Source organism: Lemur catta, chromosome 7 (assembly GCF_020740605.2).
Source record: "Lemur catta isolate mLemCat1 chromosome 7, mLemCat1.pri, whole genome shotgun sequence".
In the NCBI taxonomy this organism is placed as follows: Eukaryota; Metazoa; Chordata; class Mammalia; order Primates; family Lemuridae; genus Lemur; species Lemur catta.
The window spans coordinates 102464504-102477810 of record NC_059134.1 but is presented as its reverse complement, the minus strand read 5'-3'; the positions used below and the strand labels follow the sequence as shown (position 1 = coordinate 102477810).

The window sequence follows — 13307 nt, the reverse complement described above, 5'->3', positions numbered from 1 at the left end:
AGCCGGGTCACGGGGCTCTGGAATGGAGGGGAGGCCTGCGGCATTGGGTAAGGGCATTTGTTTCAAAGCAGATCCTGGGGTGGGGTGGGGAGAGAAGACTAGGGGGGAGCCTGAGGTGCTCTCCCTGGAGGGCGAACCGGCCCCCTCCAACAGGATCCACGGGGCAGAATCGGGACCAACAGGGAAAAAATTGCAAGAGTGGCAAGACATGAGCACTGGCACAGGTGGGCAGTGCTGGCAGGTAAGGCTGGCTACGACCCTGACCCTGACCATGCACCTGGACAGGTAGCGGGTCCACCTGCAACCTCTGTGCTAAGCCCGGGCCACAGAAGGGAGCCAGAAAGATGCACAAACTGCAGATTGGCATGGGGTGACCTGAAAGTGGCTCCTGGTCTTTCCTGGGAGGGTGGGGCTGGCAGAACTGGGGAGCGGCCAGTGTTCCCGCAGAATACAGACGTGCAGAAGCTCAGAGGCGTGACGTGGAAACAGGGGGCTGGGAGGGAGCTCCCTAGTTCAACAAAAGAAGAAATGATGACCATGGGGCAGGGAGAAGCGCCGTGTTCAAGGGCCTGTCATTTCCTTAATCTTCTCTAGTGTGACTTCCAGAGTTGGTGTCCATGGTCACCAGTCACCAGCTGTGCTTGCATCACAGCGGGCAAGTACATGTTTGCAGAAAAGCCTGAGGGATGCAGAGAGACACGGGACACCTGCGTCTGCATGTGGCTCTGTGGCTTCACCCTGCATGTGGTTTCCTCTTCTGTAAAGCAGAAATAATAACTGGGACCCACCTCACGGGGCAGCTGTGCAGATTCTGCGACTTGGACATAAGTACCAGCTCCCCGTTGCTGCCGTAACTGACCACGAGCACAGTGGTGTAGACCACAGGATTATTCTCTTACAGTTTTAGGGGTTAGAAGTCCTGAAATAAAGACGTGTGTGGCCAGTGCTGCGCTCCTTCTGGAGGCTCCAGGGGGGAATCCGTTTCCTCCCCTTGTCCAGGTTCTAGATGCGCCTGTACCTCTGGCCACTGCCCTTCCTCCACCTTCACGGCCAGCAGCTCCTCTCTCTCCAACCTCTGTGTCCATCATCACGTCACCTTCTCTGACCCTGACCCTGACCCTGCCTTCCTCTTCCAAGGACCCCTGTGATTATGTGGGGCCCACCCAGATAGCCAGGATCGTCTCCCAGCTCCTCACATCTGTGGCATCCATCTCTTTTGCCATGGAGGGTCAGCCCTGCACAGGTTTGGGGGATTCGGATACAGATTGTCACTCTTCCAGCAACCACAGTATCGAAAGCCGTCAGAGCCCAGCTGGCTACAGAGATGTGAGCTACAAATGCCACATACAGTCACCGCGGTGACAACAGTGACACGGACACAGATGCACACGCAGCACTGGGGTGAGCAAACCGCCCCTCTGTAGGAAGCCAGAGGGAAACACCCTCAGCTTTGAGGACCACATGGTCAGGATCACAGCTACTCGGCTCTGCTGTCACGGCTCAACAGTGACCACAGATGCCACACGCGTGAGCAGGCACGGCCGTGCCCCAGCGAAACCTTGTTTAACAGGTGAGTGGCCCCCATGGCCTTATTTTGCTGGGCCTCATGCACAGCGCTTTCCTGGTTCCATTCACTCGACCTCTCCCTGCACGAGGGTCAGCCCCGCCCACTGCCCTGTGGCCAGCAGGGCCACCCTAGGGAAGGAGGCACGTCCGTCCCACCCCACGGACATCAGGCTCTGCCCGCAATCTGCTCCCTCTGCCCAGAGAACAGTGACGTCTCCTTCCGGCTGCATCCTGACACAGAGAGGAGACTGGGGACAAGCCACAGCAGACCTTTAGACGTCGTCACCAGATGGCTGGAAGGCACTGGAAGTGGGCCAGGGGGGATGCTTGTTACCACACGTAACCTACCTTAGCTGACCAATGCAAATGTCAGTCATTATTACTGTATTTATTGTTTTAACATTATTACAGTTTTTTCTCTGTTACCCCACCTGGCCGATATTGGACCCTGAATCTAAGCCACTCCCAGGTGACCGCCAGGTCTGGGGGAGGTAACTGGCCTCGGGGGCTGATCTTGCAAACATAAACGCATTTTCTAACAGCGAGAAAGCGCAGACGCCATCAATGGATACATGGACGCATAACATGTGGAAGTCATATGACGGGACATTGTTCGGCCACACAAGGGACTAAAGCGCTGAGACACGCTACGACATGGATGAAATTGAACACATGATGCTCAGTGATAGAGCCACACACAGAGAGCCACATATTGTGTGATTCTACTCATATGAAGCGTCCAGAACAGGAAAACCCACAGAGACAGAGGCAGGCTCGGGGTTGCCAGGGGCTGGGGGCAGGGGCTTAGGGGGATGACAGCCAAAGCGTTTCCTTTAGAGGTGATGAAAATGTTCTAAAATTGACTATGGTGATGGCTGCACAACTATACAATTACGCTAAAAACCACTGGAGTGTACATGTTAAATGGGTGGACTGGATGGTATACGGAATATCTCAATAAAGCAGTTTTTTAAAAAAAGCACAGAGCACTGGGAAACCGAGGACAGGCGGGTCCACCTCCTCACTCCCACACGGCCCTCGACTGCTGGCCAGAGCTGCTGGCTTGACCACAGCAAGTCAGGACAAGGGGAACCGAAGATGTCACATCATCACCTGGCTTCATGTTCCCTCTCCCCATGGTGACGTTGTCCACGGTCACCAGGGTCATCTTTTGCAGGTCATCTTTAAGAGGAGGAAGAGAAGGTGTCTCGATGCCAAAGACACAACTACGAACCAGAGATCGTTTCCTGGCGACACCAAGGTGCTGGTGCCAATGGTCCACCAGTGCACTGAGCTCCCGAGTTTCAGACCGCGGCCTGCTGCTTAACGTGCTCCCCTCTTGCACAAACACACCCTCGCAACGACCTTTATTATTTTTCAAAGTGAAAATCATCCTGACAACACGTTTGAAAGAGAAAGAAAAACATCATCCGTTTTCAAGCCTGCTCAGAAATCTTGGCAATTCAAAATTAGCATAACAAATATTTTTTAAAGAAACTCTGAAAGAGTCTCCGTGTGCAATATTTATTACCAATTTCCATAAGCCCACTCTAAACTTCTCTGAATTAGCATAATCTCTATGGCAAGGCGTCTTCCATTGGAAATGGGTAGAAACGTCTTTTTCAAGCTGAAACTGTGATCTTCTTAGAAGAAAAGAAAACATTTTGCAGACATCTGGCTCTGGACAAAAGCGTTGCTTCTGCCTTAGCAATGGAAATCCTCCACTTGGAAATCTGAACAACTAAAACAAAGTCCCTTTGAGGAAACAAAAGCATTGTCTCTAATAAGAGCCACAGGAAATATTAATTTCCAGATGCACCCGTTTTTATCTTAAAACCCCGGGCCATATGAAGCGAGGCCTCATCTTAGACACTCAGGGAACTAGGAGGAACAAGGGGGCTTCAAAGCCCATCGGCAGCAGGACAGCCGGGCTCTGCAGGGTCGGCATGGGCACTGTCCCTGCTGGGGGGAAATGGACACAGAGAAACCATCCAGATGACAGGCAGATCCAGGTCCCCAAGGTTTCAGGCTAATTCCCAGGAAACCATCTCTGTTTTCCAGAGATTAGAGCCACTTTTCCAAGTCAGGTCTCCAGGTCACACCTTCCCATGCTGTGAGCAGGAATCCACTCACGAGTGTTCGGTCCTCTGCAGGCACTGACCAAAGCACAGGTCAAAGGCAGTGGAGAGGTAGCCAGGCCTCAAAGACCCCATGGGGGACCACCTGCTGGGGCAGGGGTCTCAACTACTTCACCTCCTTCGGCTCATACCCGCCTTGCAACATTGTGCTGGTGGTTGCCACAGAAACAAAAGCTATTTAAAAACACACAGCACACCACCTCACACGCATTAGGATGGCTACATAAAGAAAAAGAAAAAACAAGTCCTGGTAAGGATGTGGAGAAACTAGAATCCTTGCACACTGCTGGGAGGATGTAAAACGGTGTAGCTGCCATGGAAAGCAGCATGGCGGTGCCTTAAAAGTTGAGAACGGAATTACCCTGTGATCCGGTAATTCCACTCTGCGTGTATATTCCAGAGAAGTGACAGCAGGGACTCAGATATTTGCACACCCATGTTCATAGCGGCACCGTTGCCAGTAGCCAAAAGGTGGAAGCAGCCCAAGCGTCCATCACGTTGATGCATGGACAGACAGACAAAATGCGGTCTAGCCACACAATGGAATATCGTTCTGCCTCAGCAAGGACGGAAATCCTGACACACGCTACAGCACAGATGAACCTTGAGGACATCATGCTGTGTGAAATCAGCCGGGCACAAAAGGACACATGCTGTGTGAGGTCCCTGGAGGTGTCAACTCCAGAGACAGACAGTGGAGTGGTGGGGCCAGGGCTGGGGCAGGGGCAGGGGCATGGGAGCTAGCGTTTGATGGGGACAGAGTTTCAGTTTGGGAAGATGAGAAAGTTCTAGAGACAGATGGTGGTGATGGTTTCACAACAACACAAACGTACTCAATGCCAATGTACTGTCCACTTAGAAATGGTTAAAATGATAAATTTTATGTTAAGTGAATTTTACCACAATTGAAAAAAAAATCTGAATTTCTAAATTCTCTTGAAAAGCAGGAAGATCTGGCAACAAGGGGTATGTGTATTTATAGTAATTTTTAGGAAAGCAACAACAACAATACAAATATCATGTAAAACCAGGCGGTCACTTCTTATTGCAAAGCCAGAATCTGTCCCCAGCCGTCCACGCCCCATGGGACTGGCCTGTGCAGCTGGTCAGCCTCCCCTGCCCCGCCTCAGGCTGGCTCCGCTTCCCAAACAGACCCACCTGGGTGTGGGGGGCCTCAAACACAGGGGTCCCTGCCTGAGAAGCAACCCTCCCCTCCGCTCCCCGCTGCAGGGCAAGTTCCTCGGCTTCCAGAAGTCAGATGAAATGTGTTCCCCAGGAAGCCTGCTGGATCCCCGACTAAGGCACCCCCAGATAGCCTGACATTCATCACAATTGTGACAACCAAATTCCATCAAATCTGAGCTACCAGCAATTAAGGATGCTCATTATTTTATGTGCTCAATGATAGAAAAGCTGCCAATAAACTTTCAAATACTATTGATAATAACATACAAATGCAAGAGAGGGGGCCCCTTAGGACAGCTGAAACACAGCATGTAATTCAGTAATTAGCAGTGTGGTTCTTCCTGCAGGAGGCCAGTGTGGGCATTCTGTGAGCCTGGGGGCCTTGTCACTGGGGACCTCGTCACTGCAGAATGTCCTATCCCAAGGTTTTCAACAAATGGTTGTTTAGTGCTGGATGAACCTCAGATGAACTCAGGAACCTGGCCTGGCAGGTGTGGCCAGGTGTGGCAACCCACCAGGGTGTAGCATCCAGAAAAGTCCTGAGAGGTCACCTGGGCTTTCTAGCGCTCCAACAGGATCTTGTGAGAGCCCACTGATGCTTGGGAAAGGGACAGCAGCATGGAAGCCAAAAGGTGTCCCCCACCCACATGCCAGGCCCATGACAACAGTGATTCACCCCCAGCGCTGATGGAGTAATGATCCCAACGGCCATAAGAGCACCCAAGAGGGCAGAACCGCCCCTGCTTAACAGACGGGGATCTGGGGCTCAGAGAAGGTACCAAGGAGACAGCTGGTCCGACTAGCAGGGTCAGTCATTTTAACTTCTAGATTTCACTCTTTTCTTGAACCGCCTGCATTTTGCCAGGGACCGTGATACAAGCCAAAGTGACAGAGTGGCAGTGTGAGGCGGGCCAGGGCAGGCTCTGTGCTAGCTGCCCCACTTATACTCTCAGTGGACAGTTAAATGGCTGTGCCCGTGACAACAGTCCCCTCACCCGTGGTTTCAGTTGCCCACAGTCAGTTGCAGTCTAAAAATATTAAATAAAAAATTCCAGAAAGAAACAATTCCTAAGTTTTAACTGCATGCATTGTCAGCTGTGTGAAATCAGGTGCCGTCTCACTCCATCCCACCTGGGACAGGAGTCACCCCTTCGTCTTGCGCATGTCCCTGCTGCCCACTCGCTAGTCACTTAGCAGGCGTCTTGGTTATCAGATCAAAAAACCACAGCACGGCTTATATGTGTGGGGTTCAGTTCCAGGCATCCCAGGTGTCTTGGAACGTATCCCCTCGGACCGGGGGGACTATGATACTCCCATTTTGCAGACAGAAGAATCGAGTCTTAAGTTAGAAACTGGCCCCAGCCACGTGGTCAGCTAGGGGTGAAAGCAAGAGTGACCGCCAGGCCGCTAGGTTCAAGGACCCTGCTGAGCTATCTGGAATCCATCTCAGGAGGTCACTCACTGTGGGTCACACTGATCTCTCCAACACCCGAAACCTCCTAAAACCACAACCGACTCTATTCTGTCTGGACATGAGCTCTTCCCTGACCCTGGATGCTAAGCTATTATTTATTTACTTCATCAGCAAATGCACCCACTATGTGCCCTGCCCTGAGCTGGGGGGGCCGACTATCGTGAGCAGACAAATAAAATAAACTCTGTCCTAACTAGCAGACACTTTCCAAGACTGGAAAGGCCTCCTCCAAGAGAAGGCAGCTTGGGAATGTTGTCAAACTCCAGGTTTTGAAAAGCAGAACGAATCCTTGCCCCGAGTTCCGTCTTTGCACCTTAAACTGCCCCCTGTAGCTGTTCCCAGCAGAGTGCAGATTTGGGACAACCATCGCAGACAGTCTGGGATTCACGGCCAACAGGGCACCTCTGGCCTCCACCCAGCCCCGTGGCACGGGCTGAGGATGGTGGGTGACGCCCCTGGGTCCCCATGGCTGAGGTCTGACGCTAACTGAAATCAATTGGCCTTACTCATGTCACAGCTGCCCGAGATTTCTCTCTCTTGAGTAAACATCATTTCTTAAATGCCAACTCTCTGGGGCTCATTCTCAAAACATTAAAAAAAATACATGAAGAAGAATCCCAGTACTAAAACCAAATACCTTCAAAGCAACAGGCAAAAGAAGTAAGACCGTGCGTTTGTTTTGGCTGCTGATTTCTCTATTTTGTCAATAATCGTTTTGGCCTCTGATAACCATGCCAGCAACTGAAGCCCACACTCTGCACCGAGGGATCCGGTTCCCAGAGGGCCAGTGCCACCTGGTGCCGCCTGGCCTCCCCAGCCCCTGGCCCAAGTGCCTCCTGGGAGTGCCCGACAGACCTCCTAAGGAAAGGCCAGAGACTGAGCGAGGGGAAATGTCTGAACACCCCAAATGGTGGGCAAAGTACACCGGTGCCAACCACAGTCCCCGGCACGGTTCAGCCCACTCAGTGTCCCAGCAGGAGCGTCCTTCCCCCTCGGAACTGGCCGCTCGGCTCCCTTCCCTGAGATTTCCTGCCTGGCGTGGCCTTTTCTGAAACGGCGCTGCCGGCCACTGCTTTCAAATTGGAAGCCTGGGATTTGTGGGATTTGTCATGTGCATCCATCCTGCCTCTACCCGGTTCTCTGCGTGAGCTCGAAACGTGTCCCTCGCCAGCCCCGGGCAAGCTGCACAGAGGGACTCTGGTTCTCATAACGTCACAGGGTCGACACTGCTTGTGTCTGGAGGAAAAGCTGAAGGGACACCGATCAGCAGATGCACAGGGGCGCTCGAAACTCCGAGGAGACGGAAGAGCAGGGCCCCCAGGGAGAAGAGCAGGGGCGAGCACAAAAGTTCTTTGACAGTCCAAAGCCGTGTGGCAGTAAGAAAAATGTCCAAAACAAAACCCCAAACCCTGTCACCAACTGCCGCAGACCTGGCTTCACGGACACTTCCCCGGCTGACCTTGCTGGGTACCGCAGGGTCAGAGCGCCCCAATGAGACCCTCCCCCAGGAGGGCCTTCGACTGGGGACGGGTGACTGTGTCATCATCAGCTCCCGGCGTCTGCCAGACCTGAGAACCTCCTGAGGACCCAGCAGTACGGCTGTCCCCTCCATGCTGTGGCTGGCACAGGTGCCCAGGAGCCGTCCCGGAAGGACCTTCCATGTGGTCAGACAGACCAGAAACTGGGTGTGATGATGACCTTGTGACCTGCCCTAAGTGCCGTCTCCTCATCTGCAGATGGAGACAACACCTACCTTTCGTCACCTGGAGACCTCCGTGCACCAAGTGCTCAGCAGGCCTGGCCCTCGGCGAGGGCTCCAGAGCGAGTAGCTGCCACTGTGTTGTGCGTGTTCTACGCATCGAAAGTAACGGTGGCTACTCCCACCTTTTGAGCACTTTCTATTTTACATATGTACATATATTAATTTTTCTTGAGGGGCAGTAGAACATACAGAAAAAAAGGGTTAAATAACATGGAATGAGCGAATGAAGGCAGACAGACACGCTTCGTGAACGTTACCAATTTAGGTGAAACTCTGAGACCGTGCTGGAATATTAACACACAATTCCCTCCCTGATGAGAAAGGGCATGTTCCTAAAGACTTACATACAATCAACTCGAGGGATCACTGGAACAAAAGCCTCAGGGCACAGAGGCCTTCCCTTCGGAAGTATCATTTTGCTCACTAAATTTTAACAAATAAATATACATTTACTGATGGCCGCCTAGGCAGGGTCAGTCCCGAGGAACACGGTGACCCACAGAAGGTCCCTGCCCTTTGGAAACACCATCGTCGGGGAAACAAAGCCCCCGGGGGACAAGGACAGTGCGCAGCGGGCTGCTCCCCTGGCAGCTGGGTGACAGGAGTTCCAGGAAGAGGCCACGGGAAGTACGAAACACTGGAGGTCAGGCCAGGCCACCCGGCAGGGCGGGAGGAGACACGAGGACGGCCTCGCTCCAAGGGCCCTTCTTGGCCGGGGGGCTGCAGGGAGCGAGAGGACCCCACGTTTGATCCAGAAAGGGGCCAGCCGCAGGCACTGGGAGCACAGCAGGTGGCTGATCCAGGACAGATGCTCAGGGCACCAGGACTGTGGAGGTGGCAGCAGGGGCAGAGGGGGGGCAGATGGGCCGAGAGACCTTCCAAGGGGAGAAGACAACAGACCCAACAGATCCAAGCAGTTTTCTTTTTCTAAATAACATGATGGGGACCAGGCTTTTCTTTCCGGTTTCCCTTTCCCGGCTCTGGGTCTAGCTGGAAACTTCTCAGGGTCTGGTGCACTTCAGCCGGAGAGGCGGCTCTCGAGGTGCACGTACAGCTGCTGCAGCTGGCACGCCCGGCAGGGCCTTTCCTGAGCTCGGTTCTCCATCCAACAGCTCGACGCCTTTGGGACTTACTGACCCGGGCCTCCCTGGCCCACCCTGACCCCACAGAACTTGTCACCCCTCATTCCCTTCCAGGCACAGTGTTATCCAGAACCTCTATGCTGCTGGGATACCCTCTCTTTCTCTTGTGGCTGGCAGAATAACAACCCCTAAAAGGTATCAGGTCTGAATCCCTGGACCCTGTGAACATGTGATCTCACATGGCAAAAAAGATACCATGAAGCTAAAGATCTGGAGAAGGGAAGATGATTCTGGATTATCCAAGTGGGCCCTAAATGTAAACACTGGTGTCCCTATAAGAGGGCGACGACACAGAGGGGAAGGTGATGTGACCACAGGGGCTGGGCAGGGTGCGAGGACACCAGAGAGGGGTGTGATGTGGCCACAAGCCAAACCATGCTGAGACTGCTGCCAGCCACCAGCCGCAGCAGAAGAGACAAGGAATGGATCTGCCCCGTTTCCAGCAGGGACGCAGCCCTGCCAATACCCCGATGTCCGACACTGGCCTCCAGCACCACGAGAGAAGGAACTTCTGCTATTTTTGTCTATGAAGTTGTGGTCATGTGATGCGACAGCCCAGGAAACACACACACTCCCTACTCTCCTGTTCCTTGATTTTCCTTTTTCCTCTCTGATGCTCCCCACTAGAAGTGACTCCATCACACCCAAACTGGGCTGTTTCCAAGAGCAAAAAGCACAAATGCCTCGATCACTCTCAAAGTGGCTAATGTCACCTTCCCCCAAATAAGGTGAAAACTGGTTCTTGGAGGGAGGGATGTTTGATTCTTTTCATGCATAAAGCACAGCTATGCAGCCAGTACACAAAGATTTACCACGTATCTGGGGCATTAAAACTCCCCAGGGGGAGAGGACATCAGGAGAAAATGGTTGAGAAACACCAACTTAAATGAACCGGCACCAAGCAGGGGTCACCAGGCACTTCCTTCCTTAGCTACCAAATATGTGCTGAGGCCCTGCACATGCTACCTGGTGGGAAAGTGACAACAGGGCCTGGCACTGCATTCGCTCTGGTGGCAGGTGGAGAGTGTCACCAGCTTGAACCCCTCCCCAGAGGCAGAGGGGCCCACAGCACACAAGTTTGGAGACCGACAGCCCCAAATTTCGGTCCCGTCTCACCAAAGGATCTGTAAAACTGACTCATATATTTAAACACGCAGAGCATTCCAGGATCACGTTGTACCAGCAAAGCATTTAGCGCCGTATCCATGCGGAGTAGATACCCAATAAATGTGAATTCTCTCCCCTCCCTGGGTTCTGAAAAGCCGCGGGATGCTTCCTCATGAACTAGACAGCACAAGCTTTGGGGGCTGATACACACACGACTCCTCCCAGAACCACATCTGAAGGCTGACTGCAGGTCACACGTTGAAAGTGAAATACTGCGAAACTGCAGGTAACAGATGTGCTACAGTAAACTGAGAAACCCATTCACACCCGGGCTGAGGCGTCTCCGCTTTGCTCTCTGGGTCTGCTACGGGCTGAATGTCTGCGTGGCCCACACCAAATTCACCCGCTGCAGCTCTAACCCCCAAAGCGATGGCATTTGGAGATGGGACCTTGGGGGGGTAATTAGGGTTAGGTGAGGTCATGAGGGTGGAGCCTCATGATGGGATTAGTGTCCCTTTAAGACAGACACCAGACAGCTTGTTCACTCTTTCTCCACCCTGTGAGGACACAGGGAGAAGCCAGCCAGGAAGTGGCCCTCATGAGAAACTGAGTCGGCCAGAACCTTGACCTTGCACTTCCAGCCTCCAGAGCTGTGAGAAACAAACGTCTGTTGTCTAAGCCGCCCAGCCTGTGGCACTGTGCTCTGCCAGCCTGACTTGGGGCACTTTGTGTTGCTCTAACAGGATACCTGAGACCGAGTAATCTATAAAGAAAAGAGGTTTATTTGGCTCACGGTTCTGCAGGCTATGAAGTTCAAGGGCATGGCCCTGGCTTCTGGAGAGGGCTTTTGTGCTGTGTCACACCACGGCAGAGAAGGTCAAAGGGGAAGTAGACAAACGTGAACAGGGACCAGATCCGAGGGTGTCCTGGGTGGGAACCAATCCCACGTAGCCAGAGTGGGAACTCACCCTCTCCTGGGAGAATGACACCACGCCATTCACGAGGGAGCCGCCCCCATGACCCAGACACCTCCCAATGCCACCACACTGCGATCGAACTTCAACGTGAGCTCAGGTGGGGGCAAACCAACCACATCCAGACCATAGCATGACCGAGCAGACTGACACAGGGCTGTTTCTTTTCTATTTTTTTTTTTTTAGGACTAGTCAAGTGCAGTAGTGAAGAGGGGGAAAGTAGTAGAACAAGGAGTTCAATCTGTAACTGACTGTGAACAATCAAGTGAGATAACTCACTACCTTCAGACCAGCCCAAAGGGCTGTTTCTATGTCACTTCTAACTGGTGAACAACCTGAGGATTGAAAGTCAGGGACAGATATTTCTTCGGGTTAGAAACAGCTGCTTCGTAACTATCCCACGCCAAGCATCGGCTGCACCCTGGCTCCCTCACGTTTTGCATTTGACAAACCTCTTCTTCCTTCACACGCACTGTGCCCAGCTGCACCAGGTTAACGTTGCCACCTGGTAGCCAGCTTGGGAAACTACAGGGGCCGTGTGACCTGCGGGTCCCTTGCCCGGCTGCTGTTCACTGAAACCCCAGTTCCTCAGGGCTCCAGGCCCGGTGCTGGGAACCAGGAGAGCAACGCTGGAAGACACGGTCATCTCAGCGCACTTTACAGTTTCGCTTGGGAGACTTGCACAGGAACCACTGCACTCTAATATAATAAATAAAAGGTACACATGAAGCAATAAACACAGGAACCAAAAGAGACGCCTCCTACAGGGGCAGCATTTCGGCTGAGAGGGTGCCTGAGATGAGCAGGAGTCTGCCTGGCAAAGGTGGTGGGGGTGGGCAAGTAGTCACCTGGCTGGACAGTCGTCACATCACTGAGAAGGTGGTGCGCAGTCACCAGCGTGTTGAAAGGGGTTTTTCTGTGTCTAAGGGGACTCACGTCCCCTGCTGGGGGCAGAACAGCAGCAGGGAGAGCGGCTGTGTCACTTCTACATAGATGAACTTGACAAGGGCAGTGTGGCCGTGGCCAGAAGGGCACCTTGGAGCCCAGGCACAGGAACCTCACTGGGACGCTGCCACCCACTCTGATGCCTCTGGGCAGCTTGGACGCCCAGGCTTGCGCTTTGAGAAGTGGGGTTGGGGCCAGGCCGCTAAGCAGGCCGAAACCCAGGAGGAGACTGGGCTGCTCCAGCACAGGGAGCGATGACAGCGGGTCTGGATCTAGGGCACAGCAGACGCTCGCGGGAGGAGCAGGTGCAAAGTCCTCCGGGCGCTGGGCAGAGGCAGCAGGAGGGGAGCCTGGGCCGCAGGGACAGCGAGCCCGGGCCACCGTGGCGGCCTGACCCCGAAACGCAGTCTGGTTGGTAGCCTTGTGGTGCCGGAATGTGGCGAGGAGGGGAAGAGGTGCTATTAAAAAATTTCTTTAAAAAGCTGAAATCAAATTTCTACTTTTATCAATGCCATACATCTGGACGGACGGTTTACAAGGCCAGATCGTCCTACCCTGGGTATGAGCTGCCCCACCCCCATCGACCCCCCTCCACACCCCTGCGTCCCCCACATTCCATGCCCAGCCACTTTTTCAGGTGTTCCCCTTTTATTTCTAAGTAGCACACATCTGACAATCCATCTTGATATCCTTCTGCTTAAACATTACTTATTGAATTCCTGCCAGGGAAGACGAGGGTTCACTCACTCATCACTACGCCCAACGCAGGTACGTCCTCGGCTCTGGTTAAATCACCACCCCGGTTCACACCACTAGGGCTGTCTACACCTTATGTGCAGCAAGACAGGCAGGCGACTATGGTTCTGTGCCCCTGAGTGAAAAATGGCCACATTTTAAAATCTGCCTTTCTATCATATTTACCCCTAACTAATTTGTCACCGAATTCTGACAGAGGCATAAATTGTGGAGTGCAGGTCTCTTCTTGTGAGGTGCAAACACTTCAGCACCTTGTCC

At 53.1% G+C, this 13307-nt stretch overlaps 1 protein-coding gene across 1 annotated transcript in view; it reads right to left on the bottom strand.

The window, feature by feature from the left end:
- Positions 1 to 13307, bottom strand: part of LOC123642167 (SH3 and multiple ankyrin repeat domains protein 3-like) — a 322145-nt gene that overhangs the window by 206312 nt on the left and 102526 nt on the right. The gene's annotated exons all lie outside the window — the stretch shown is intronic.